This window comes from Sarcophilus harrisii, chromosome 1, assembly GCF_902635505.1.
Source record: "Sarcophilus harrisii chromosome 1, mSarHar1.11, whole genome shotgun sequence".
Taxonomy (NCBI): domain Eukaryota; kingdom Metazoa; phylum Chordata; class Mammalia; order Dasyuromorphia; family Dasyuridae; genus Sarcophilus; species Sarcophilus harrisii.
In genome coordinates this window covers 388,135,180-388,160,612 of record NC_045426.1, presented here as the reverse complement: position 1 = coordinate 388,160,612, position 25,433 = coordinate 388,135,180, and the positions used below count along the sequence as shown (strand labels likewise).

The 25,433-nt window shown below is 33.8% G+C and overlaps 1 long non-coding RNA gene across 3 annotated transcripts in view; it reads right to left on the bottom strand.

The window, feature by feature from the left end:
* Positions 1 to 25,433, bottom strand: part of LOC100917303 — a 161,158-nt gene that overhangs the window by 43,769 nt on the left and 91,956 nt on the right. For all 3 annotated transcript variants that reach the window (XR_001120454.2, XR_004230888.1, XR_004230889.1), the window contains one exon: positions 12,374 to 12,559. This is a non-coding gene — a long non-coding RNA (uncharacterized LOC100917303). The remainder of the gene's footprint in view (positions 1 to 12,373; positions 12,560 to 25,433) is intronic.

Sequence of the window (25,433 nt, the reverse complement as noted above, 5' to 3'; positions counted from 1 at the left end):
AGATCCATAGGAGCTAATGAGGTGGCCAAATAAGAAAGTACACAGTATAGAGAGAAGAAAAGAAAGAGAAAAGAAAAGGAGAAGAAAAGAGAGCTCAAAATAGAGTGATGGGGTACACTAGCCATTAAATTTGATATTGAAAATGATTGAGCAAAGTAGAATAAAAGAAATCTTTTAAATAGGGAGGAGGACAACCAAGTGAAAGCAATGTCACAAGAACCACAAGAAGAGAGAATATCCAGGAGTGGGTGGTCAACAACATTAGATGCTGAAGAGAAGTTATGAAGGATGAAGATTGAGTAAATACCATCAGATGTGACAAAATAAGAAATCATTCATAACTTGGAAAAAGAGTTCCAATCAATTGAAGAGCCTGTTTTTCATAACACTATTTTCTTTGGTTCTCCTGTTTCTTGATCTCTCTCTTAGTTTTCCATGACAGGTTGTTATCCAGCTCATGTCCCTTCTCTAGCAAAGGGCAGAGATTTTTTTTCTGGATCATCTTCTTTTCTGTCTTTATGATATCTCATCTGCTGACTTCATTAGCTCCCATGGGGTTAATTATCATCTCAAAGAAGATGACTCCCAGATCTGTATATTTGAAAATAGGTCTTATGACACTTGCCATGAGTGTGGTTAATGTTTATTCAGGCACAAATATGGCTAGTTATGCTCTGGGAAGACCCCAGACACCTTTCCATATACCAGACATACATAGACTTTTTGAGGATAAACATAGGGTTAGCAGAATTCCCTGAGGGTCAGCAGTCAGTACTTATATATTCATGAAAACTCTTTCTTTCTCTTTCACCCATATGATCTCTTCATCCCAACACACATCCTTCTTTGGCAGGAAGGGGCCTACCCTGTCTAGGTGGAATCCATTATGAACTCTAGTCTACCTGTGTCTTCAGAGGTTTGGTCTGTAGCAAGGGGCAGACCTAGACTGGATAATCTTTTCTGAGAATGGAGAATCTCATAGTCCTAAAGTGGCTCCTATTTTTTCATTGATACAGGAACCCTCATTGTTAGGAGGCAGGAATATGGCACTTCAAGGTCTCAATGCTCAAAAGCTCAAATGAGCCAAAATGTTCACCAGAACTATGAAAAGTATAAATAAACATGAGAGATATTATTATGATAATGATAAACCTTTATAGGATTAGCATTTATTAAAAAAAGATTGTGCTAGAAAATAAAAAAAATTTTCCCTTAGAGATTATTGGGTGTCCAAGTATGAGCCACTGCTCCATATAATATCATCCCAACCCCACCTTCCACCTCAATCTACCTCCTCCAAGTTTTGAAGTGAAGAGGTAATTTTCCACATTGGAAAATTTCCAATAATTTAACATTCCAAAGCTCCGTTTTTAATATTATTTGGTCTTTTCTGTTTGTTGATGATCAAAGTTTAAATACTATCTCACAAAGCCCCAAACTATTCAAAAACACTTTTCTCTTCATCCAAAACAATGGTACCTTTATCCTCACGTTATTAAAGTTGCAGCACTGCTCTCCCAGGTCGACATTCATTTGCAGACACTATAAACAAATGTGTCATGTTTGTTGAGACATCATTAAATATGAACCTGCAATTACATCTTTATAATAACAACCATAAGATGCTTGTAGAAATAAAGTTGCAATCAAGTCTAATCTGTGAAGACTAAGCATTGAGATGTAATCAGTATCACCTTTGAAACTCAAAGCTAGTGGGGATATTACATTGTCAACCAAAACTCAAACAAGGATTTCATTGATAAGGCTAATTATTTTATTATGCAAGTTAAAACACCTCCAGAATTTTGTATTCATAGTTATTAATCTGAATCATTAAAGACAATGAGGGAAATAATGTATTTTGACTTTGCAGTTTTTAATCTAATTATCTTATTAGATTTTCTATGAGATATATGATTATGTCTTAAAATAATTTTGATTAATTGTTCACAGAATTTCAAGATTAATGACATTTTGCTTGTCATATGTTGGTATCATACCACATTTTGCTTTTCTACGTTTTAAAAATGTCTTCCACTATTGATAACTGCTGCTACAAAGCTTCTAAAGTTAATTTTCAGGCATATATCTTTTGGCTGTCACTCTAGTAGAGATAGAAAAACCAGTTTATAAATTCTAGGTGAAGACAACAGAGGGGCTATTCAGCAAAACTCAACTGGCATAAAACAAAGCTCGTTAGTTCTCCTTGGAAATAAAACAGTCCTCAGGCTGATCACCTGGGAGGCCCAGGGGAAACAGTGCTTGACATGTCATATATTAATGTTTATGTTTCAAAGGGATTTTTATTAATTTGAAAAGAAACTTGGAGCAAGTCAAGTCAGGATGAGCCTAAGCATTCAGAAGACACAGAATAAAAGGCAGCATAGCTAAATCTTTGACTGAACAAACCCACAGAAAACAAATTAAGATATTAAATTATATTTATGGACATTTAGTTGATGATGTAAATTCCTCTTTAATATTTGTGTACTAACATTTTCTGACTGGTAGTGACAGAAAAAATAATCCAAATGGGGAAGTAAATACATCATAATAGAATATAATTCTGTAAACTGTAAGCTTTAAAAGGCTAAATTGCTAATATAAACTTATTTGAATATTCAGAGATAGTTACTGCCAAGTGTCATGCTGCTATTTTTAACATGTTGAACAAAACTGGGTTCATTATCAAACACACTCTTCTACAAAAGTCCTATTACTTGCAATAATTTTTCAGAGGATAGTGGTTATCCCATGGGCCATGGGGATAATCCAGGAGAGTTCAAATTTTTATAAACTATACCAAACTGAATTCCAATCCTGAAGCCAATCTGGCCTCTAAATTACTTCCCAGGTATTATCATACCATGTAAAAGTGGGTGTCCCCTCCTCTCTCAGGCTTTACTTATATATTGTCTTAATCCATTGGAATGTAAACTTCTCTGGGACAGGGATTGTCTTGCTTGTTTGTATTTGCATTCCCAGCTCTTAGCACTATGCCTGGCATTTAGTAAACAGTTTAATAAATGTTCCCAAAGTTCCCTCAACCCTACCAAATCCTGGTTATCCTGCCTTTTGAAATCTGCTAACCATAAAATAAGGTATATATGGCACGAATCCATGTTTTAAGTTTAAAGTTTCTTTTCCTGTATATTTATCTACTATGAACCCTAAGGTAGAAGATCTATTTTCTCCCAAGGATTCAATAACTTCTAATTTGTGATCCAGTTTCTCGATTTTGATCCAGAATTGGATCTAAAATAGCAATTCCTCATATTAATGCTTTCAACTACAGAAGGACAAAATACCACTTTAGTAATTTTTCCTCCACATATGGAAGAAAGAATACTCCCATATACTTCTAGATAGCTGAGGTTTCCCACCATTACAAAATGATGGATGATAACCATTGTCCAATAGCCAATCTAAATATGGTGTTGTTTACTCATTTCAGGAGTGTTTGACTCTTCATGACCTCAACTGAGGTTTTCTTGGCAAAGATACTGGAATTGTTTGTCATTCCTTCTCAACCTCATTTTATGGATGAAGAAACTGTAGCAAAAAAGAGTCAGGTGACTTGTCTAGGGTCACACAGTTAGTGTCTGAGGCCAGATTTGAAGTCAAGTCTTCCTGACTCCAGGACCAGGGCTCTATCTACTATACCAACTAATTGTCCAGTCTAAATATATGTACAGAAAGAATCTCTCCAACTCACCTTATGCACATGTGCTCCCTGTCCCTGGGATCTTGCATTCCCATTGGTTGGAGAAGATGGAGGGTAGTAAGCAGAAAGTTCCTCCCACACAAATGTTGGAGGGAATGTGGGGAATTTAAAACACTAGAATATTATTGGTGGGGTTTTGAAGTTATTTCACTTCTGAAGAGCAATTTGGAACCATGCCCAAAGAGCTAAAAAACTACAGATACACTTTGATTCAACAATAATATCCCAGTTCTATAACCTAAAGAGATCAAACAAAAAGGGAAATGACCTATTTATTGAAAAAAATATATATCTTCTAGTGGTAGCAAAGAATTAGAAATTGAGAGTTGCCCATCAGTTGAGGACTGAATGAATAAGCTGTGGTATGTGATTGTAATGAAATAATTGTAATAAGAAATGATGAGCAGGATGATTTCAGAAAAATCAGGAAAGGCATGAATTCATGTAAAGAAAAATGAGCAGAACCAAGAGAACATTGTAACAGTAATATTGTATGAAGATCAACTGTGAATGACACCTTTCAAAGCAATACAGTGATCCTAACCATTCCAAAGGAGACTATACAAACTTAGTACAGTGCCTGGAACACAGTAGGTGCTTAGCAAATAGATACTGTCTAATAGGTAATAAATTATTTGACCAGACTAACATGATATTTCAGGACCTTGAACTGATTTTTCATTTGTGACATTAATCTCTTTACTGACAGTTTATAACTTGTTTAAAACTTACTAGATGTAAAATTTTCATTGTTTTGAAGACAACTTAATTTATTATTGGGGTCACATTTTAAATATATCCAGAATTTGGAATGTGGAATGTTATAGATTTCTTTGTAGAATTAAGGAGCATCTTTATGACACAATGATCCATGTCAGCAGATAAATTAACCAATGAAGTAATAAAAAAATAAGACCTATTTTTAATCCTTCTCTAGTGTCAGTAGTAGAATGGTAGAAAGTGGCATCAAGTGTAATAAATCGCACAACATTTAAAAATTATCAACAAGTATCATTGGGCTGTTAATTTTCATGACTTTCAAGGCTTATGATGAGCTAAAGCAAATGATGATGAAGATAATTTCAATTTATGGGCCAATAATCTGTTATAGAGGATAAGGAAGAGGGGGGAAACATTAATATTTATTAAGTACCTACTATGTGCCAGGCACTATTCTTAAACATCTATAATTTTTATCTCATTTGATCTTCACAACAACCTTATTAGATAGGTGCTACTATTATCCCAGTTTTGCAATGAGGAAACTGAAGAAGACAGAAGTTAAAAGACTTGCCCAGTTTCATACAGATAGTGATTACTTGAAGTTAGATTTGAAATCATCTTCCTGTCCCCAGGCTCAGCTCACTATCTATTATACAACCTAGCTGTCTAAAGAATTTTTTTTTTTAAACAGAGCATAAGGAAGTACAAAAATACTTTGGAAAATTTTATAAGATTTTTTAACTCAAGTTAAAAATAGATATAACTTTATATTTAGTAACATCAGTGCATAGATCTTAAGAGATATGGTTAACAAAATACAGTTCCTTGAAAAATTAGGGTGTTAAAAAACTGTAAATTTGACAGACATTTAAAATGGATACTTCAAAAAGAGAATCAAAAGACTCTGGTAAACAGCTCTGGCCATGAGAAATAACAAATGACTGTACTTCTAATTAGACATAAAGACAAATTTTGACATTCATTTGAAAATTTTTGAGTTCTAAATTTTCTCTCTCTCTCATCTCTGCTCCCTTTAAGTTGGTAAGCAATTTAATATTGGTTATACATGTACAATCTTGTAAAACATATTTCCATATTAGTCATGTTGTAAGAGAAGAAACAGATCAAAAGAAAAAATCCACAAAAATATATAAAATGAAAATAGATGTTTCCATCTGCATTAAGACTTAATTCTTTCTCTGAAGAAGGATAGCATACTTCATCATAAGTCCTTTGGGATTGCCTAGGATCATTGTATTGCTGAGAATAGCTAAATCATTCACAATTCTTCATCATATAATATTGCTATTACCATGTACAATATATTCATGACTACTCATTTTTCATATCAGTTCATGTAAATTTTCCAAGTTTTTCTGAAGTCATCCTGTTTGTTATTTCTTATAGAATAATAATATTCCATTGTATTCATATACCACAACTTGTTTACCCATTCCCAATTAATGGATATTTCTTCAATTTCCAATTTTTTGCTACCTGTTATAAATATTTTTGTACAAGTAGGTCCCTTCCTTTTTAAAAACAGTCTTTTTGGGTTACAGACTTAGTAGCCAACCAAAACATTTAATCAACTAGTTTAATATTTCATTAAATAGTATAGCTAAGTGATACAGTAGATGAAGCATGGATAGGTTTTGAAATCAGAAGGACCTGAGTTCAAATACAGCCTCAATCATTCACTTTGTGACTCAAAGCAAATTACTTAACCCCATTTATCTGAAATAAAGAAATAAATATTTCATCAATTAGTTGATATTTATATTAGGCAAACCATTTTATAAAATCTGTTCCATTTGATGCTCATGGAAATTCTGTAAGGAAGGCAATACATATACTATATCTCCATTTTTGCAGATGAAGAAACTGAAGTTTAGAGAAATTGAGGTCATATAGCTAACAAGTATCTAAAGCAAAATTTAAGTCCAAGTTTTCATTGACTTCAGGTCCAGAACACTTTTTATTCACCATATTTTTTTGCAAATTGGAAAAAACTGTTTGCAATTGTAAAAGTCATTTCAGAATTGGCTATCTGTCTAATCATATCATCTACTACTTAGAGAAAAGATCAAAATCAACATCAAATCAGAAGAAAATATAAACTCTATATACAATTACAATATAGCTAATGCAAGCTTTTTAAAAAAGGTAGTCACTTTGAGAAGTGAAAAATGAATAAAAGACTCTAGTTATCACCATTTAGAGAAATCTAACTAACCATTATAAAACATCAGTACAACAAGGAGGTCAGAATATCCAAGAAAACCCTAGATAAGCAAATACTTTATCTCCTTGCCAAATAAGGAAGGTCAAAGTGTAAATTTATTTACAAAGTATTATAAAAAAGATAATGGACATTTATTAGCAACAACATCTATAGTGAAATATAATAGTGAAATAGAGAAAAATTGTAAATAAATTGTGAAAATACAGTGAAAAAACAGTGAAAGGGAAAATGATCCCAGTGAAAATTTGGCTTCACACCTAACTACCAAACAATGTCAAAAATAGTTTTAGATAAAAATAGGACAACAGACAGATATAAAATGGAACAGATTTGTGAGTATTTCTATATTGGCCTAATGTCACTCTCAATGACATTGGAAAAACAATATTTAAATTGTCTTTTGGGCATAGCTATTCAACACATATAGCATGATGCTTCTTACTAGGTTTATGAGCCTTTCTTCGCCCTCTTTCATTTTTTAATCTGTAATCATACTTTTCCAATATATTTTCACTATTATTCTCTGTGCTCACCTTAAATTTAAAGTCACTGATTATCAAAGTATATAACTTTGTTTGGAATAGCTTGTCAAATTATTCATAGAATTTCTGTACTTCATCCTCTGCAATGATTGTTGGTGCATAAACTGCAATTATCTTGATGGTGGTCTTTTGGCTTTTGCTCATCATGAATACTGTAAGATGAAATGACTAAGTGTTCCATGAAATGATGTTTCTTCTTGCCTTTGGGTGGATGATGAAACCAGCCCTACTAGCTCCTTTATTCACCTCTCCCAGGTGAAAAGATGAACCAGTGAGGCATTCTTTTTCCATTTACTTGTCAAGGCTAGCCTGTCTACTTTTACCCTGGTTTCATTTATTTTGAGAATGTTGGTATGGATGTGATTCAGTTTTTCTAGTGGTGAATCCATATGTTGGTCATTGTACAAAGATCATACCTTTAGATTACCAACAATGAAATTAATATTTCTGGCCAATCTGTGCCTCTCTCTAACACTTTGCCAATGTCCATGAAGAAGTAAAAAATGTTACATAGGACATAAGATAAATTATCTATTTTTTGTCCAAATTGTGGATTACTTGGAGTACAAAATAAGGTTTCCAATATTTATGATAATCTGGATTTTTTTAGGCTTGTCTTCATACAAGAAACAGAGTTTATCCCTGAAACCTTACTTTAAAATATTTCAACTTGGTTGAATTTGCCTTAGTTTGCTTAATTCTGGGCAAGGAGATTGACAACTACCATAGTGAGAGTTATAATTTGAAGATGTCATTTTGCATACATAGAAGTAAATTACAAATCTCCTTTTTAGTTTCTCCACAAATATTAAGAAATAATACTTTTTTCTAATGTTCTTTCCAAAATGCTGGGGAAAAGGTAGAATAGATCAGAGCAAAATAAAAATGGTTTTTTATTAGATCAGATTAGATTTTATTAGATTGAGTGTATTAAGTATATTAAGAGTGATAATCAAAACCCAAAAGTTTCCCTTGTATAGATAAGAATATATATTTTTTTCCTATCCTGTATGTGACCAGGATTTTGATCTATTTAAGGATAGAATTTTTGAACTAGCCTCTGAAGGGTATAAATTTGCAGAAGGACCCCACTACCCAGACAATGATTCCTCAAGTAGAGTGCTTCAGGATGAAAGGATATGGACTTGCTTACTCAGTTATGGAATGATAACCAAAATTGTATTTTAAGATATCTTTTCCTTATTCAAGATTCTTATAAATGTTGCCTGAAATTTTCTTAGGACAAAGTCATGTTGAATAATATGAGGGATTATGACAGTTTCAAATGTCTCCAAGGTAGAAATCTCTTGGATATTAGATTCATGATATATTAAATAAAACAATTTCTGGAAGACTGATGACTAAATGCAGAGCATTAGATTGGCATTAATATATTTTTTCTTTAACACATGAAACTAGAAAGATAGAAATTAAAAATTTTTCTTGCATTCTCACTCAACTATACCAAACTTCTTATATCCTTACCCTGATCAGCTAAATCTTGCTTGAAGAAATTATAAAACTCCTAACTGAGTCAACTCCAAACTCATGTCAACTTCAGGTACAAACTGCTTTTCTTCATATTTTTATCATTCTATTGATGCTCTATCATAGTTACAATGGCTGGTCCATATCTCTTCCCTTCCAAATCAACTTACTCCATGTCCATCACCCAAGATCATAAGATGACCTTTTCATCTCATTCATCGAGCATTTATTTTGAACTCTCTCTCTCTCTCTCTTTCTCTCTCTCTCTCTCTCTCTCTCTCTCTCTCTCTCTCTGTGTCTCACTTGATCAGACAATGTATTCATCGGTGGAGATTCACAAATGAAAAAGTACCTGACCTTCAAAAAAAAGTGATTCCTATTTTATTGAGAAGTTTGAGCACTGATAATTTCTCCTACTACTTCTCAAATGTACTCTCAAGTCATGAAATCCTCCTTCCACTGCATCATGATTGGTGTAATTGGTTGATTGCAGCTCTCCTACATTCCCTCAGCTTAACAAGGTTAGTGACTGTGAACAAATGAATGAACTCACCATCTTTCATAAGCTTTGCTTGGGATTCCCAAACTTAAAATCATTTCTCATGCATTTTTAGTATTTTCTCTCTCCTGAATAGTTCTTTCCCTATCATGATAAATAGGTTTTGGTCTCCCAGATCCAAATCAAAACTTTTCCTTGACCTTGGAAATTCCCTCAAATCTTTCTCTCCTTTCCTTTGGTTTCTACTTTCTCACCATCTTCTCCGCCTGACTTTATTCTTCACCAATATTAAATATGTTTTCAAAGGACATTAATAACTTTTTAAAAAATCACTAAATAAAAGTTTATTTATTTATTTTGCCTCTTGTCAGCATTTAATACTATTTACTTGCATTTTTCTTTCTTGCTTTCCTCAATTGCCTTGGATTCCATTACATTGTGTTGTCATGGATTTTCTTCTTTGTTAATTTTTTTCCCTCTGTATCTTTTAATGGTTATTTTTTTCTCCCAGACCTAAAAGAAGACCTTCCTTTAGAAGTTCTGTCCTTGGCCATTTTCTCTTTAGTGACCTCATCCATTCCCATGATTTCAGTCATCATTTCTATTTATGTGTCTCAGATTGATATCTTTACTTTCAATTCCTCCCCCAAAATCTGAATTTCATGTTTCTAATTGTTTTATGGTTGTATTCACCTGGACTGAATTAATCTCAATATATCCAAAATTTAATTCTTATTTTTCCCTTGAAGTTAATATCTCCCACTCACTAATTTCTTATGTGTAAATAGCAGTAGCCTTTTTCTGTGTCCTCTCAAGACTATGACTATAAAATCATTGTTGACTCTTCTCTCTCCCTAGCCAACTCCCACAAACAATGCAATTGTTAAAATCCTTTTGAATCCCCTTTTGTAATTCTCTTTTAAGATTTTCCTTAATAAGATTTTCTCTTTTTAAAATTTTCCTGTCTACTTCTACTGCAGCTGTGATAGTTGAGATCATTTAATTCCTAATTACGTTTATACTATCATCTAAATTGTAGCTAGAAAGGACCATAGAGATTATCTAGTCCAACACCTTCATTTTAGATATAAAATCCTCAGAAATATTTGCCTGGAGTACTTAGGTAGCAGAAACAGAATTCAAATCCAAGTCCTTCTCAATCTAAATCCAGTGTCCTCTTCACATAACTAAGTGTAGAACCAGGGAAAACAGTATCTCAAAAACCTAGAAAGAAGCAAGTAACAAAGAGAATAAGAGGTTATAAACAATGCCAAAGACTATAGAGAAGTCAAGAAAAGTAAGAACTGAGAAAAGAATATTGAATTTACCATTTAAGAGATTATTGACAACTTTGGAGAGAGAATTTCAGGGGAATGATGAAGTCAGAAATCAGTTTGCAGAAAAAAAGTGAGAAGAGAGAAAATGGGGGCACTTATTGTAGAGTTTTGATACAAAGGGCAAAAAAGCTAGAAGAGTCAGATGGTATAGCTGGATTAAGTGAGAGGTATTTGAGGATGGGGGTAACATTGAGGATGGGGGACATATTTGTAGGCAGTAGAGAAGAAACTAGTAACAAGGAGAGATTGAAGATAAGTGACAAAGTGGAGATAACAGAAGAATGGGATTATTTGGGCAAGCAAAAGGGTAAGAAGGTTCCATCTTCATGTGTAAAAAAGGAAGAAATAGTGACAAAGCATATAAGTAATATAGGATGAGGAAGAGAAGTGGGATCTCACAGTGAATAGACTCTTTTTTTCTTTAAGATATGTTGCAAGGTTTTTAGTTAAAATGGTGGAAGTAGAGGAAGTTATAGAAAATCTGAGTAGCGATGAAAAGATTTGGAAGATTGTGATGAAGAAAGAGAGATAGTGAGATAAAGGAGTTGTAGATTTGCCAAGCAACAGTGAGAGCTCCGTTCAGAGATTGTGTAACAAATTTGTATTAGATCTAGTCAAAGTGTCTTAATCTTTCTCTATCTTCATTTGGCAGGAAGTGTGTAGGAATAAAAGTGATAGATAATAGTAGTGATGCAAAGTGAAACCTTGGCAGTATTTAATCTGTGATATGTTAAGGAACTAGGTATTCAAAAAGAGAGTATAGGATTGAACTAGTTCATTAAGAGGTCAAAATGGAGAGAATAAGAGAGAATTAGTACAGTGATTATGATCTGGAAAAGAAATGAAGAGTTGAGAAATTGGAGGTCATTGTAAGGCTGAAGAGTAAAGTTTGGGAAGAGAAGGCAAAAGGAGAGCGAGGAAGGAATTAGATTATGGTCAGATAGGAGATTTCAGAATTCTTGAATTCTAAGATAGTGCATGTGTGAGTGACAGCAAGTTCAATGATATGACCTTCTTCCTCTAGCTGAGGTAGTATGATCAAACAGGTCATGGAAAGCGAATAGTTTGAGGAATTAAGTAGTGAGGGTATTTGAAAGGGAATAAACATGGATGTTTGAAATCCCCTAGTATGGGGATTGGAGCTGGAGAGGAAAGATACTTTTGTTGAAAAGGGCAAGGGAGTGACCTATAAGTACATAGGAAAAAAAAAAAAACTACCTGGATTTTGATTGGATTATAAATACAGATTGCATGAATTTCAAAGAATAGGGGCAGTTCCTGGTAGAGACAGGAAAAACCTAGGTAGAGCAATTAAAGAGTATTCCAACTCCCCTGATGAGGGCAATTAATGAAGGATAACTAGTACTGGGAAGAGTAACCAGGGAGGTTGTGATCTCAGGGAGGAGCCAGATTTCAGTTATGGCTATAAAATGGAAGGAGTAAGAAAGGAAAATATTTAAGATGAAGAGAAGTTTTGTTTTCTATTGACAAAATTCCATAGAGCACGGGGTGAAATGAATAAGTGGAATTTGTTTGGGACTTGGGAGTAGAAGAGTTGAGAGAGATAAGAATAAGGAATTGTGTGTTAGGGAATAGGGTTTGAATGATGCTCATATGGATTTGTAGGGTGTGCTCAGGTGTGAGAATATTCACCATTTAAGAGAAAGACCATCCAGGAAGGAGATAAGAGCAGAAGATGGAAGACATAGGGTCAGATGGAAAGCTTAATTTCATTTTTCCTCTTCCCTTGGAAATCTGGAGATTAGATTGTTAACCCTGCAGCAGGTATTAGAAGTCTTACTTGCCACCACTTACCATTTCTTCCTTCTTCAGGGGACAGGCAGAGGGAAGGTGGTATTGCACTTCAAAAACTGAGAGGCAGGAGATCAACCTATCAGCAGAAGATGGAAGTTAACTTAGTGCCAGGCTGGATTGTAGCAGCCTTCCTTCAGAGAACATGAGCAGTAGGAGATGGATCAGAAGTCTCCTTCCTCTTCTCACCTGCAGGTAGAGATCACAGCAGGTGGTGAAAGTCTGGCATGCATTGGAAGTTAAATTGGTGAAGATGGAACTCAGCCTGACCATTTCTGTCTTCCTTCAGGGACACAGCAGGAGATGGAAGATAGGTGGTCAAAGAAAGGTCTTGCTTCTCTTGGCACTTAAGGTTTATAAAACACTGTATATTTTATCTCATTTGATCCTCACAACAGTTATGTGAGGTAAGGTCCAATATTATCCCTGCTTTACAGATGAGGATACTGAGGTTGAGAATAATTAGATGATTTTTCCAGGGTCACATTTATAGTTAAGGATTTAAGGATTTAAACTTGTGCCTTCCTGTCTCCAAGGCATCTAATTGCTTCTGGGATTATTGGCTGGGAGGAGAAGATGGACTAGATTACATTGTATCTCATTGCATCTAAAACTTGTGATTGCATTTCTGTATTTCCATGATGGTGGGCATTCAACTGGGTGGTGCAGTGGATAGAAAATTGGACCTGCAATTAGAAGACCTAAATTCAAATCTGGTCTCAGATACTTATTAATTGTGTGACTCTGAGCAAGTCACTTAATGCTAGTTCCCTCAGTTCCTCAGTTTCCTCATCTGTAAATTGAGTTGAAGAAGGAGATGGCAAATCACTCCAGTATCTCTGAGGGGAAAAAAAGGATCATAGAGAGTGGGATACAACTGAAAAAGGACTCACAATTTCCATTAACACGGCGGGGCAACCTTAACTCTTTTGTAACTTAATGATCTTAGAGTATTGCCTTGTGAATTGAAAAGTTGCATTTTGTCACAATTACTGCATATTAGAAGGGAATAAGCATTTATGTCATAACCACTATGTGCCAGATACCATGCCAAATGCTTTTCACAAGTATTTTGTTTATCACAATTGAGAAAATTGAAGTACCACAGAGAGTTAAATTAATCGCTAGGATTCATATTGCATTTAAAGTCTGAGGCTGTACTTGACCTTAGGTCTTCCCAATTCAAGGCTCAGTGCTCTATACACTTTGCCAGATACTTGCCTCTGACGAAGTTTAAGATTTAAATACAGACCTATCTCCAAGTCTATCAACTACTATGCAGTCTTAACTTGTTGCGCACAGTATTCACCTAATAAATGTTATATGGAAATAATATTTTTGTTTTCCTGTTTGCATCACTAAATACACTACAATGAACATAATTGGTGCTTAATTCATGCTTGTTCCAATTATTGTCTAGATTATTATTAGTTTGCTCTATTTTTTTCAAATAGACATAATTTTTTAACTTTATTAGTCAGTCAAAAAGCATTTATTAAATGTTCATTATGTGCCAGGCACTGAGGTAAGCATTGGGGATACAAGAATGTGAAAGACAGCCTTTGTCTCCAAGAGCAAAGAATCTAATGAGGAAGACAGCATATACAAATTATATACATACACACACACACATAATTGTTATTCAATCTCTCAAAGAAACTTTTTGTGATCTTATGTACCATATTGTCCATGGGGTTTTCTTGGAAAAAAAAAATACTGGAACAGTTTACCATTTTCTTCTCTAGTGGATTAAGAAAAACAGATATTACACAACCTGCCCCAAATCATCCAGCTAATAAGTGCCTGAGGTAAGAACTGAATTCAGGTCTTCCTCACTCCAAGCCCAGTACTTTATCCACTGAGTAGCCCATTTGTGTGTATATGTGTATATATACATACATACACAGACATAGATGCATGCATATAAATACACATACATATGTGTATGCATATGTGGGAGGAAACAGGTGACCCTTATTTGCACGACAGGCTATACAATCAAAAAGCATAGCCTAAGAAGTTCTAAATGTTAATAGTACCTTCCCCATTTCCAGTCTGAGAAATGAAATATACAAGAAATATAGAAAACTGGGAGAAAGTGAAAAGGAATTCCAGTTTCTATGTTTAAAGTGAATATTTTCAAAATGAAATTTCCAGCCCCTTGTGTCTCTGAATGAGTTTCCTATTCAAGGAGTTAAATTAGGAGATGCTTCAATTCTCCCAAGTTACTATTTTTTCAAGGAGGAAAAAAAAAAGTTTAAAAAAAAAAGTAAAAGCTTGCAAATCTGCTGGTAATCAGTACTCCTGGAACCTGCATCTGGCTGACAGATTTGGAGCACCAGGAGAGTTGAAGAAAGAAGAGGAGCAACCAAGCAGCAGAGGGAGATAGGGGGTGAGCTTGGGGGAGGGGGAGAGATAAGTGAGAAAAAACATCAGGCAGAGACAATAATAAAAATCCCCAAACCAGGAAGTATTCTCAGAGAGTTCCTTATCATTCAAAGAAGATCTATTGGTGAAGCATATTAAAGGATGCTTCAAAATCCCTGCACTTTGAGAGAACTTTTAGAAACTTCCTGATCTGAAAACATTTCCAAGGAATATGATTAAATTATTAAAAACACCAGCATTAATATTGGGCTTTAACAGTTTCTGATCCATGGAATCACAATTTTGATAAACTAAACAACTGAAAAGAGGAGGAATCACTATTTAGGTCTATACAACAACAATAATAAGTGATCTTTCCAATATTAAGTTTTTCAATGTGAATTAATACATGTAGAGCTCACACAAACATCTTTTTATTAAGTATGAAACTGCCGGATAATTAACTAACTGTTTTATTTTGAACAGAGAGGAGTATTGTGAAGCCTGAGGGAGTTTGTTGAAGCTAAGGTCCGTCAATCCTCATCATTCTCAGTTCAGAGACTCTTGAGGCCTGAGCTTGAGCAATTAGCGTTGCTAACTTTGTTGAAAGCTGTCTAATGCAGCCCTCAACATTGTCAATTTGTGACAAACAGTTTAATACTGTGTCCTTATCCCAAAGCTGTTCATATCTGGGTTTTATCAGTTTTATCACATAGGCAGCTCTCAAAATTTGAATATATTCTCTTAGGGATTTAACAGAAGGAAAGGCTGATGATAATGCAGAATCATAAATTTTGATTGTCGAAGCAGATAATCCAAGATTAATTTTACGTGACAGTAGAACTGTTATTAAAGTATCAATCACTTTAGAGGAACTAGAAAACTCCAGGTTGAGCCTAACAGAGAAATTCCTTACGTGAACAAGAATATTGTAGGGATTTTTCTTTGTTGTTGTTCATGAAAAGACTGAACACACCTGATCAACAGAATCTGTAAATTTTAAGTTTCTATGAATTTTTTTTCGGGGGGGGGGGGAATTGGATTTAATTGAAATAAAAAAGTATTCACCACCATTGGAGAGTATGTTCACTTTTAAAATATTACATCTTTATGCATGATTTATAAGAAATATAGAGACAGAAATACTCCGATCTTAACAATGGTGACTACTTACCTTTCCATGCTTATTTGGTTAATGAAAAGGCGGTGCCCAGAATTTAAGCCATAAACTAAAATAGGAAATAGTGCCAAAGAGAAAATATGTTAGAAAATCTAGAGAAACAATGTCTGATATGGACCAGAACATGCATTATTGCTGAAAAGTGGTGTATCATAATGGATAGATTTCTTCACAACTACTCATGTGCTGCTTTACAAAGTTGGAGAAAATCAGGAAATCATATTGATGTGATCTACTACCGATTTATGTTACAAAATTTCAACTGGGCTCTCATTAGCATGGCAATCCTTCTGATTCATTATCCCACTTATCACAGCAATTTTTCTAAAGATTTTTATCTATTCTCAAACCTTCCATGTCTCTCCTTACTACCAGCCTCTAAGCTGAGAACTTTTCCTCTTATTTCTTTTAAAAAGTGAATGCTCTTTGTGAGAGCTCCCATTTCTATTCTCCTCTTTGTCTAACATCACCCAAATGCCTCTCGCTATTTCTCCTTCTTTACACATGTCTCATATGGAAAGGTAACCCTTCTTCCCAAGGAAAACTCCTTTATGTGCACAAATGGTCCTATTACCTGTTTTCTCTAGCAGATTGTCCTTTATCATCCTCACTAATGACACTTACCTTCAATCTCACCTTCACTGCTTCTCTGTTGTCTAAAACATGCCCATGTTTTCCCCATCTTCATAAAAACAAAACAAAATATCCTCACTTGACTTATTCATCCTTGCTATCTCCTTCTATAACTCTTTTTTTATTTTGTGGATAAACTTGTTAAGAAGGCCATCTATGATCATCTTCTCTTCTTTCTTTCCATTCTCTTCTGAACATTCTGATATCTGGCTTCTGATCTCATCTTTTAGTTGAAACTGTTCTACCCAAAGTTACCTGTGATCTCTTAAATGCCAAATATGTTTTTTTCCTCCATCTCCATCCATTTGGATCTCACCAAAACCTTTAACACTGTTGATCGTGCTCATGCCTTTGATACTCTACTTTTCAGGTTTGTGTGACCTTGCTGTCTCCTATTGATCTGACCTCTACTTCTATGTCTTCTTAGCCATATTTTCAACCAAATTATGCCCTTTAACTATGGAGATCCCCACAGTTTTTCTCTTCTTTTTCTAAAGTATTTTGCTAGATAATTCCAAGAGTTTTCCTAAAGATTCAACTGCCACTTTTATCTACTTATCTAGCCCTCACCTTTTTCTTGACTTTCAGTGTCACATCTCCTATTGGATAATTTGAGCTGGATATTGCACAGGTATTATAAAATCAACATGTTCAAAACTGAACTCTATCTTTCCCTTTAAATTCTCCCTTTTTTTAACTTTACACTTCTTGTTGAGGGTGTCATCAATGTTTCAGTTACCAAGGCTTGCAACTTGGGTATCATCTTTGATTCCTTCCACTCTCTAAACTCCTAAATCCAAGTTCTTAGGTCTATTGATTTTATCTCTATAACATGTCTGGCATATGTCCCCTTTTCTTCTCTAACATTGCTACCACCCTGATATAGATTTCATGGGCTTATGCATATGCTGTTGCAATAACTTTCCAATTTCCTGCCACAAAACTGTCCCCACTCCATCCCCCATTCAATTGTCAAATTGATCTTAAAGCACATGTCATTCCCCTATTTGGTAAATTCCAATGACCTCCAATTAGGTGTGAGTACTTGGAGAGCTGAGATTTTAATTCATATTTCTTTATATCTCAATGCTTAGTACAAAAGCTGACACATAGTAGGTGCTTATTAAATCCTTGTTAACTGAAAGGTAGTGTGACAGTGGATAAGGGATTTGATTTTTCTGTGCCCTGGGAAAATCTTTAAAATTATCAGCTAATATAACTTGCCAATTTTCATTGGTGATTTAGGTTGCTACGCTAGCATTTTCCCACAGTGCTGAAATTATAGGTTGTCAGCATATACAATTAATATCTCTACTAAATTCCTCTAAATCCCCCCAAACCTGGTTTGAACTGGGTTAGAGGACAGTTTATTTGGAGGTAAAGTGTACAGCTAATTTGAAGGATAACTATTCTTCATAAGAAGCATTTGGTTTAAAAACCGTTCCTCTTGTCCTTGAACTAGTAAGGATATAGACCATTGGGTATTTGCTTTTATCCACTGTCTTAGGTAGGACAGAATAGTAATCATGGGCTAGTCCTGTAACTGTTTGGCTTTGAGAAGATCACTATTCAATTTAGATTATGTCACAAAGCAAAGGTCATACTCTTCATATGCTTTGTGTCCTAAAGCAGACTTCACTAGTGGAAATATTTCGGTGATGTTTTCTCAGTGTCCTATAATCCTCCAATTCAATTTAGTTGCAATTACTCCTTAATCACTATATTGATGACTTTCACAATCATTTCCCCTTCTGCCACTAGTGGGCAGAGTTTTCTAATAACCTTTTGTCTTCGATGGTGGAGAGTTTTTTCATCAGTAGTTTACCCACCTTTGATAATTTGAATTATAATTAACTATCATTCATGATGAACTGAATTTTCACCCTGGAAAAATAAAGGAAAATTTAATAAAATATTAACTTGAGAAGTATATAATTGACATGTGGGCCTGTAACCTTTTTTCCATAAAAACTTTTTCATAATTAGAGATTATTTCATAATTTTTCATAATTAAAGGGTATAGGGTAATAGATTTAGAGGTTGATAGGGCCTTAAGTTGGACTGAATCTAATCTTTTAATTTTGTACATGAGGAAAGTAAGACACAGAGAGGTTTAATGAATTGTCCAAGATCACACAATTACTAAGTGTCTGAGAGAATTTGAGTTGTATGGGCTCCAAGTCCAGTGCCCTCTCTGCTATATTGTGTTGCCTCTCTTTTCTTCCCTTTTGCACTAACTGGTTCTCCTACTTAATTAGAAAACATCTCTAGTTAAAAGAAAATCCTTGGTATCTGACTCCTTCACGGAAATAGCCTAAGATAAAATAAAACACCTGTTATATTTTATTCCTTGTTTATCCTCTTCCTGAGACTCCAATCCCACTCTATTAACTCAGTCACTGGAGAGTATTCTCCAGATTTTCAGCATGTGGTTTTGCTTTTCCACTGCCTTTTTCTTCCTCATTTAGGCTTGTCAGCTGTGTAACAACTGCTAGGATTTTCTTTGGAGAAGACTTTATTCTATCAATTTTGACCAACTGAAATGAACAATTCTAAAGATTTTCTGACTAATTGATGCTGAAGATAAAGGCTTGACTCACATTTGCAAATATTTGATGACAATCTGTGTACAAGGCACTGTCTAAAGAAAGCAAGTCACTAGGAATAAATATATTACATACAATTCATCACACTAACAGTGACATCTAAATGGGAAGACCAGAGTTCAAATTCAGCCTTGATAACTCTAAGCTGTGTGATCCTGAGCAAATCACTTAATTTGGGGCTATCTCAGTTTCCTCAACCATAAAATGGGCATAATAATCCTATCTCCTAGGGTTATTGTGAGGATCAAATAAAAAATATTTTAAGAGCTTGGTGCATAGTAAATGCTTATTCTCTTCATCCCTTCCTCCATGCCTACTAGCTCTTATTTCATTCTCAATACAAATTTAAAAGCTAGCTCTAATTGTCTAGAATTGTTTAAGCCCTAAAAAATCAAAAGGTAGCCTATTTTCCTTTTCTTCTTATAACAGTTTAGATCTGTAGCAAGCTCAACTTTCTTATCCAAAATATATATTTTTGAGAGCTAGAAGCATCATATTTTTTTTTTTCCTGGAGGGCCATGATTCTTGGACTCAAACAGAATTGGGGGATCTTTAACTATAGAGTAAAATATACAATCAAAGCTAGTTCTCTTTGATGTGATAGTTTAAAAATATATTTTCATTTTATCTACTTTTCTGAACCTACATTTCTAAATGATCCTTTCTGCTGTTTTTATGTGTTTAAATTAATATCATTTCATTTTCACCTGAGGCTATTTTGACAAAAAATATAATTATACAAAATGGGAAAAATTATCTCAATAAAATAATTAATTTAGTAGGAGAGTTGAATTTAATATTTCAAAATCACCTTTCAATGTCACATTTCCTATCCCTTTGCTTAAAAAAATTGTAATTTTTAAAAATTTTGTCAAATATTTCATCCAGTTTTAAAATATGTAGGCTGCCTAGCACTTATCAGAAAGAAACTCTGTCACTTTTGTACTCTTAGTAATCATAATTACCTCTTCCTGTTCTTTTTCCTTTTCTTGTGGCAGAAAGTAAACTCTTCTATAAACAACTGACAAAAGAGATTGCTTCCCATCATCTATACAACACCACCTCTTCACTTCACACTTTGCCCCAAACTGGCTTCTTTAAGATTATCTGAGTGTGATACTGTCAGTGTTGATAACCAAAGGAAACTTCCAACCTACCTAAAATAGTAGCTATCTACTTAACCCTCCAACATAGCACCCTCTCTCTGTAAAGTCCTACTCCTAATGTGTGTACTCTATCTTACCACCCTACTTGTCAAAGATTATTGAGAAAGTGGTAGCCACTCAGCTTTAGAAATACCTCTCAGCAAATGACACCTATGAAAATATCCATATGCCTTTGTCTTGCCTATAATAACAAGACAAATGTATTTCAAGTTTGACTCTATACAAAAGAAAAATTTCCAAACCAGTCTGTATTGTTGTTGTTGATTTTGAAATTTATATGCACCTGCTTAATTCCATATTGTGCCCCTTATCAGAGGGAAGGGAAGGGAATTAAAGGAGAGGAGTGGAGGATGAGGGAGATTAGAAAATCTAACCCAATCTTGTATACCTTAAGAGTTTTTGATTGAGACCTTTAGCTTAAAGTCTATATTCATCAGATAGGCAAGATTTCCATTTACCATTTGAAAACTTTTCAAGCTAATTCAAGACTGATAGTATATACCACTTTGGAATGCTAAATTACATCTAATAATTTCCTGCTTCCCTAGTTGTAGTTTTTTTTTTTTTCTTTTTTCAGAGCAGTGCTGTTCCAGATAACATATACTCCAACTTCTTGAATGAAACAAAAATAACAGAAAACTAAAGCATTGTGAATTTCTGTGTCCCTCTTCTCTTTTTTCATTATCTTCCAATTATTAGTTTTATAGATTTTCTGCTGGGGATTATTGAAATTGGAATTTCTTCTGATAGGAATCAACTGTCAATTTCTCTTATCATATCTTTTTAAATTATTCTAATAACTCCATTTTTTAAAAGTACAGAATCTTTCTATGCACAATTCAAGGGACACTTAATAGTTTCTTCTGACCCCATGTTGAAGAAAAGAATTCTTGCTCTCGTAAAATGTCTGGAAGCACCCAGGCAATTGTTTTTGTTTTGTTTTGTTTTCCTTTTTAAAAAGTTTGTTGATAATAATTTATTTTCTTATCACCTCTCCCTTTCCATTTAGAAAAGAAAATCCTCTAAGGAATATGCATAGGCAAGAAAATATATTCCTACACTAGCTAGCTTCCAAAAATATATATTTCATTCTTCATCATCTTGAGTCCATCCCCTCTCTATTAAGAAGTGGGCAACTTGGCTTATCATCTGGAATTGTGGTTGGTAGTTGCAATGATGAAAATTCTTAAGACTTTCATAATTATTTGTCTTTGCAATGTTGTTTTTGTTGTATATGTAGCATAAAAACAGTGTTAGTACATAAACACAATAATAAAACATTATATTATTGCATAAAATTGCTCTCTGGTTTTATCATTTGAAACTGCATTAGTTCATAGAAGTCTCCCCAAGTTTCTCTGAAAGTTTCCTATCATCTTTTCATGTTGCTTCCTTCTACCTCTTCATGATCTCATTTAGGGTTTTCTTGGTAAAGATACTGAACTAGTTTTCCAGTTATTTCTCTAGTTCATTTTATAGATGAGAAACCGAAGCAAACAGGGTTAAGTGACTTGGCCAGTGTTACACGGCTAGTAAGTATCTGAGGCTGTTTTTGGTCTCTTGAAAATGAGTCTTCCTAATTTTTTAAGTCCAGTGCTTTATCCACTGTAGCTGTCTTTTCCTCTTTTTTTTTTTTTTTTTTAATATATAACACAATAATATTCCATTCCCTCTTATATAGAATACCATGGAATAAAGGATAGTGAACTAGTTCTAGATCCAGGAGAACCTGGATTCAAGATATCTTTCTGCTATATAGCCGGTGCTTGTATGGCTCTTGATACTCTAGGCCAGCTCTCTAAGTTTCAGAGAATGTGTCAGTTGGTATCTCTAAAGAGAATTTTCTCAGCTAGTAGTTTCCCTAGTCCCCATTCTTTCTACCACTTATTATTACCTACAAAACCTTGAGCAAGACATTTAAACTCTCTGGGGCTTGGTTCCCTTAAGCTGTAAAATGGCCTCTAGCATCTATGATCTATCCTAAAGAGGAATTTCAGTCCTAGTGACACCTATTTTAGCCATGTCAAAGAACACTTCAGCACTCTATTCTCACACATACTCTAGAATGGAATGCTGTTTATTATTTTGGGGTACAGATTTGTAATTATACCTTTAACTGTTTAATGTCAAGCACTATACTTCTGTAGTCAAATAACCTGTAAATAGTCTACACTGTATATTCATCCAAGGAAATAAGAATAAATAAATTTTAGCCTATTAATTATTACTTTTTGACAATTTTATAAAACGGAAATAACTAGAATGAATAGTAAATATCTATTCCATGCCAATTGCTCTGTGATTGGGATGGTGGTGAAGGGATAAGGGCCCAGAAACAAAATATTGCCATGTAAATATACTGTAGAATACAATAATAGGAAATACATAATTTGAGTCAAATCCTTCTTTATCTTTGTCCAAATATGTGACATAATGAAAAAGGGAAAGTATACAATTTTTGAGCCTTGAGATCTAAATTCTAATTCTAGTTTTGGGCAAATTATTTAATTTCTTGAGGCTACAAATTGTTTTACTTCTTGAGGCTTCTATTTCTGTGCTTGCACCATGAGAAAGTTAGACTAGATCAGATTTTTTTCTTTTATGTTTCCATGAATTATTTGGGAATAAATGATAATTATATTTCAATAGTAGTGTTCCCTTTTAAATTCTATATGTTCTATTTTATGCACGTACAATTTTATTCTAAAGAGTCCATATACTTCATCAATATCAAGGGGGTTCATGACACTAAAAAGATTCAGAAATATGTACTAGATGAACTCTGAGGTTTTTTCTAGCTTAAAATTTATGAATGTTTTGGCCAATAAAGCTATCACTTTGAGAACTGTAAAATAGTTAAGAATTACAATGAGTTTTAAAAATTTAACTGAAGGAACCTGGGACATGGTTCTCAGATTTCATTCTCTTAGTATAAGCCAATAATCAAGAAAACCTGATTTCAACTCCGCCTCAGACATTTCTTAGTTGAGGTCACCAGCAAATAACTTCAGCTTTGTTTGTCTCAGTTTCCTCATCTGTAAAATGGAGACAATAATAGCACACACTTTCAAGGATTGTTGGGAGGATAAAAATGTAATGATAATTGGAAATTACATATAGTAAGTACTATTTAAATGTTAGGTATTATTATAATTTCTGCAGGTGTCACAAGTGTAATTTAATTCCTGCTCCTTAGTCCATCCATATTTACACAGATATAGATGTGCAAAATGGAAGTACTAATCAACAACTATACAGAAATGAATTTTATCGGCCAAGCAATAAGCATATCCATCCCTTTTACAACAACCTTACAAAGTAGGTGCTGATCATTTAGTAGATTTGGTTTCAAAGAACAAGCTGCTTAGCCATTAAACCTGAAACTCTACCTTCCTTGGACACTTGGTTTGTATAGCCTTGAGCTTGAAGCCTTTTTTCATTCCTGGGGATACTTACAATCCAAGGTTACCTTGTGTCTGCTTTACCTCTATCTTGTATAAAATTATATATATATATACTCTCCCTCAACAGAAAGCAAACTCATTTGAAAACCAGAATTCTTTTTTTTTAAATCAGCAAGGCCCAGTATGTAGTTGGTACATAAATTTATTGAGTGATTTATTTATAGACTCTTTGTAGAAAATATACTGTACAGTTAGTAAAATTTGTTTAAGTCATGAGAATTTAATCATAATAACAATCAATAAGTCATTGGATTTTTTGAAAAAATGGTTAAAGATAATTTTTCAATTTCTCCTAGAGTTAATATGTTGCCTCTCAAACATACTTGTCTGATATTTAAAATTTTATCTTTTTAAAAAAATTTTATTAAAACAGTAAATTTTCACTTCATTCTTTGAGAATATGATTTATTTTCAACTATAACACTCTCTTTTCTCCCTTGTTACTCCCCCATCACATCCCAAAACAAAACAAGTTTTTGAGTTGGCCAAAAAAATGAAAAACTAGACTAGTTTATTTTAGATGTGCTTATTTTAGCCATCTAAGATCACTGAACAGTCAATGAAATTGATTGTTGTAAAATTGATCATCAATCCCAAAATTCTAAATCAACACTGCCCTTGCCAATTTGATCATGTTATACAGAGGTGGATTACATCCACTTAGATTTGTCTGTCTTTTGAGATAGCTAACATCTGAATAATGCTGAGCAATATTCATATCCCATCATGTGGACTGAGTAGAAACTGCTATGATTGTCAATACTGAACTGAATTATTATATTATTTCATACAGTAAACTATCTTTCCAGGTGCTGAAGACATGGGAAGGAATAATTCATCACATTGGTCCAGTGGTGTAGAATTATGCTTTAGTAGTATGCATTAAAAAATCAGGTACCTGTCAAAACTTTGGTAACAAAAGAAGACCTTGTTCTTGTTTCTACTGAAGACTTGGAGTCTGGGAGGTTTTTCTTTTTCCATTAATGTATGGGCATCCCCATTATAATCTTCAAGGAAAAACTAAGGACCACATGTGCAAAAGCAAAACTTTTTGTTAAATTCAAACCAGTAATGAATAGCATAAGTTGAATTTGTTTTAAATATTTTCATCGGGTCAGATGTTACAAATAAGACATAGAAGAAAAACCTTAACAGGAACAGTAAAGTCTTTACAAGGCAACTTTCCATTTTTGTGGGCGATTATGAATTTACCTGACAGAATTTAGAATAATCTATACTTCCCCAAGGAGATAAATGAGAAGATAAAAAAAAGAGCCTGTTACTGTGACCAGTTTTATGGAAACAATATACTTTGATTATATCATATCAATATGCAGTAACCTTCATGATAATATTAGCAAATGTTTCTCTTATTTTAATTAAATATAGGATCAAATCTCATATTAGAAAACTAGCTGTGTTCTTCATTTTGTTTTTATTTTGTTTTCAAAAAGTTTTCTCATCAAATTGGGGGTGAATAGATCATTAATCACAGAAATGGGATCTAACAACTCTTTTGTAGAAAAAAGATATTTGAATGTTTAATGCTAATTGGCAGTCAATCTATGCATTGAAATAAGCTTCTTTGAAAGGAACATAGATTGAATATTTCCAAGGGCCTCAGCTGATATATCAAATGATTTATCC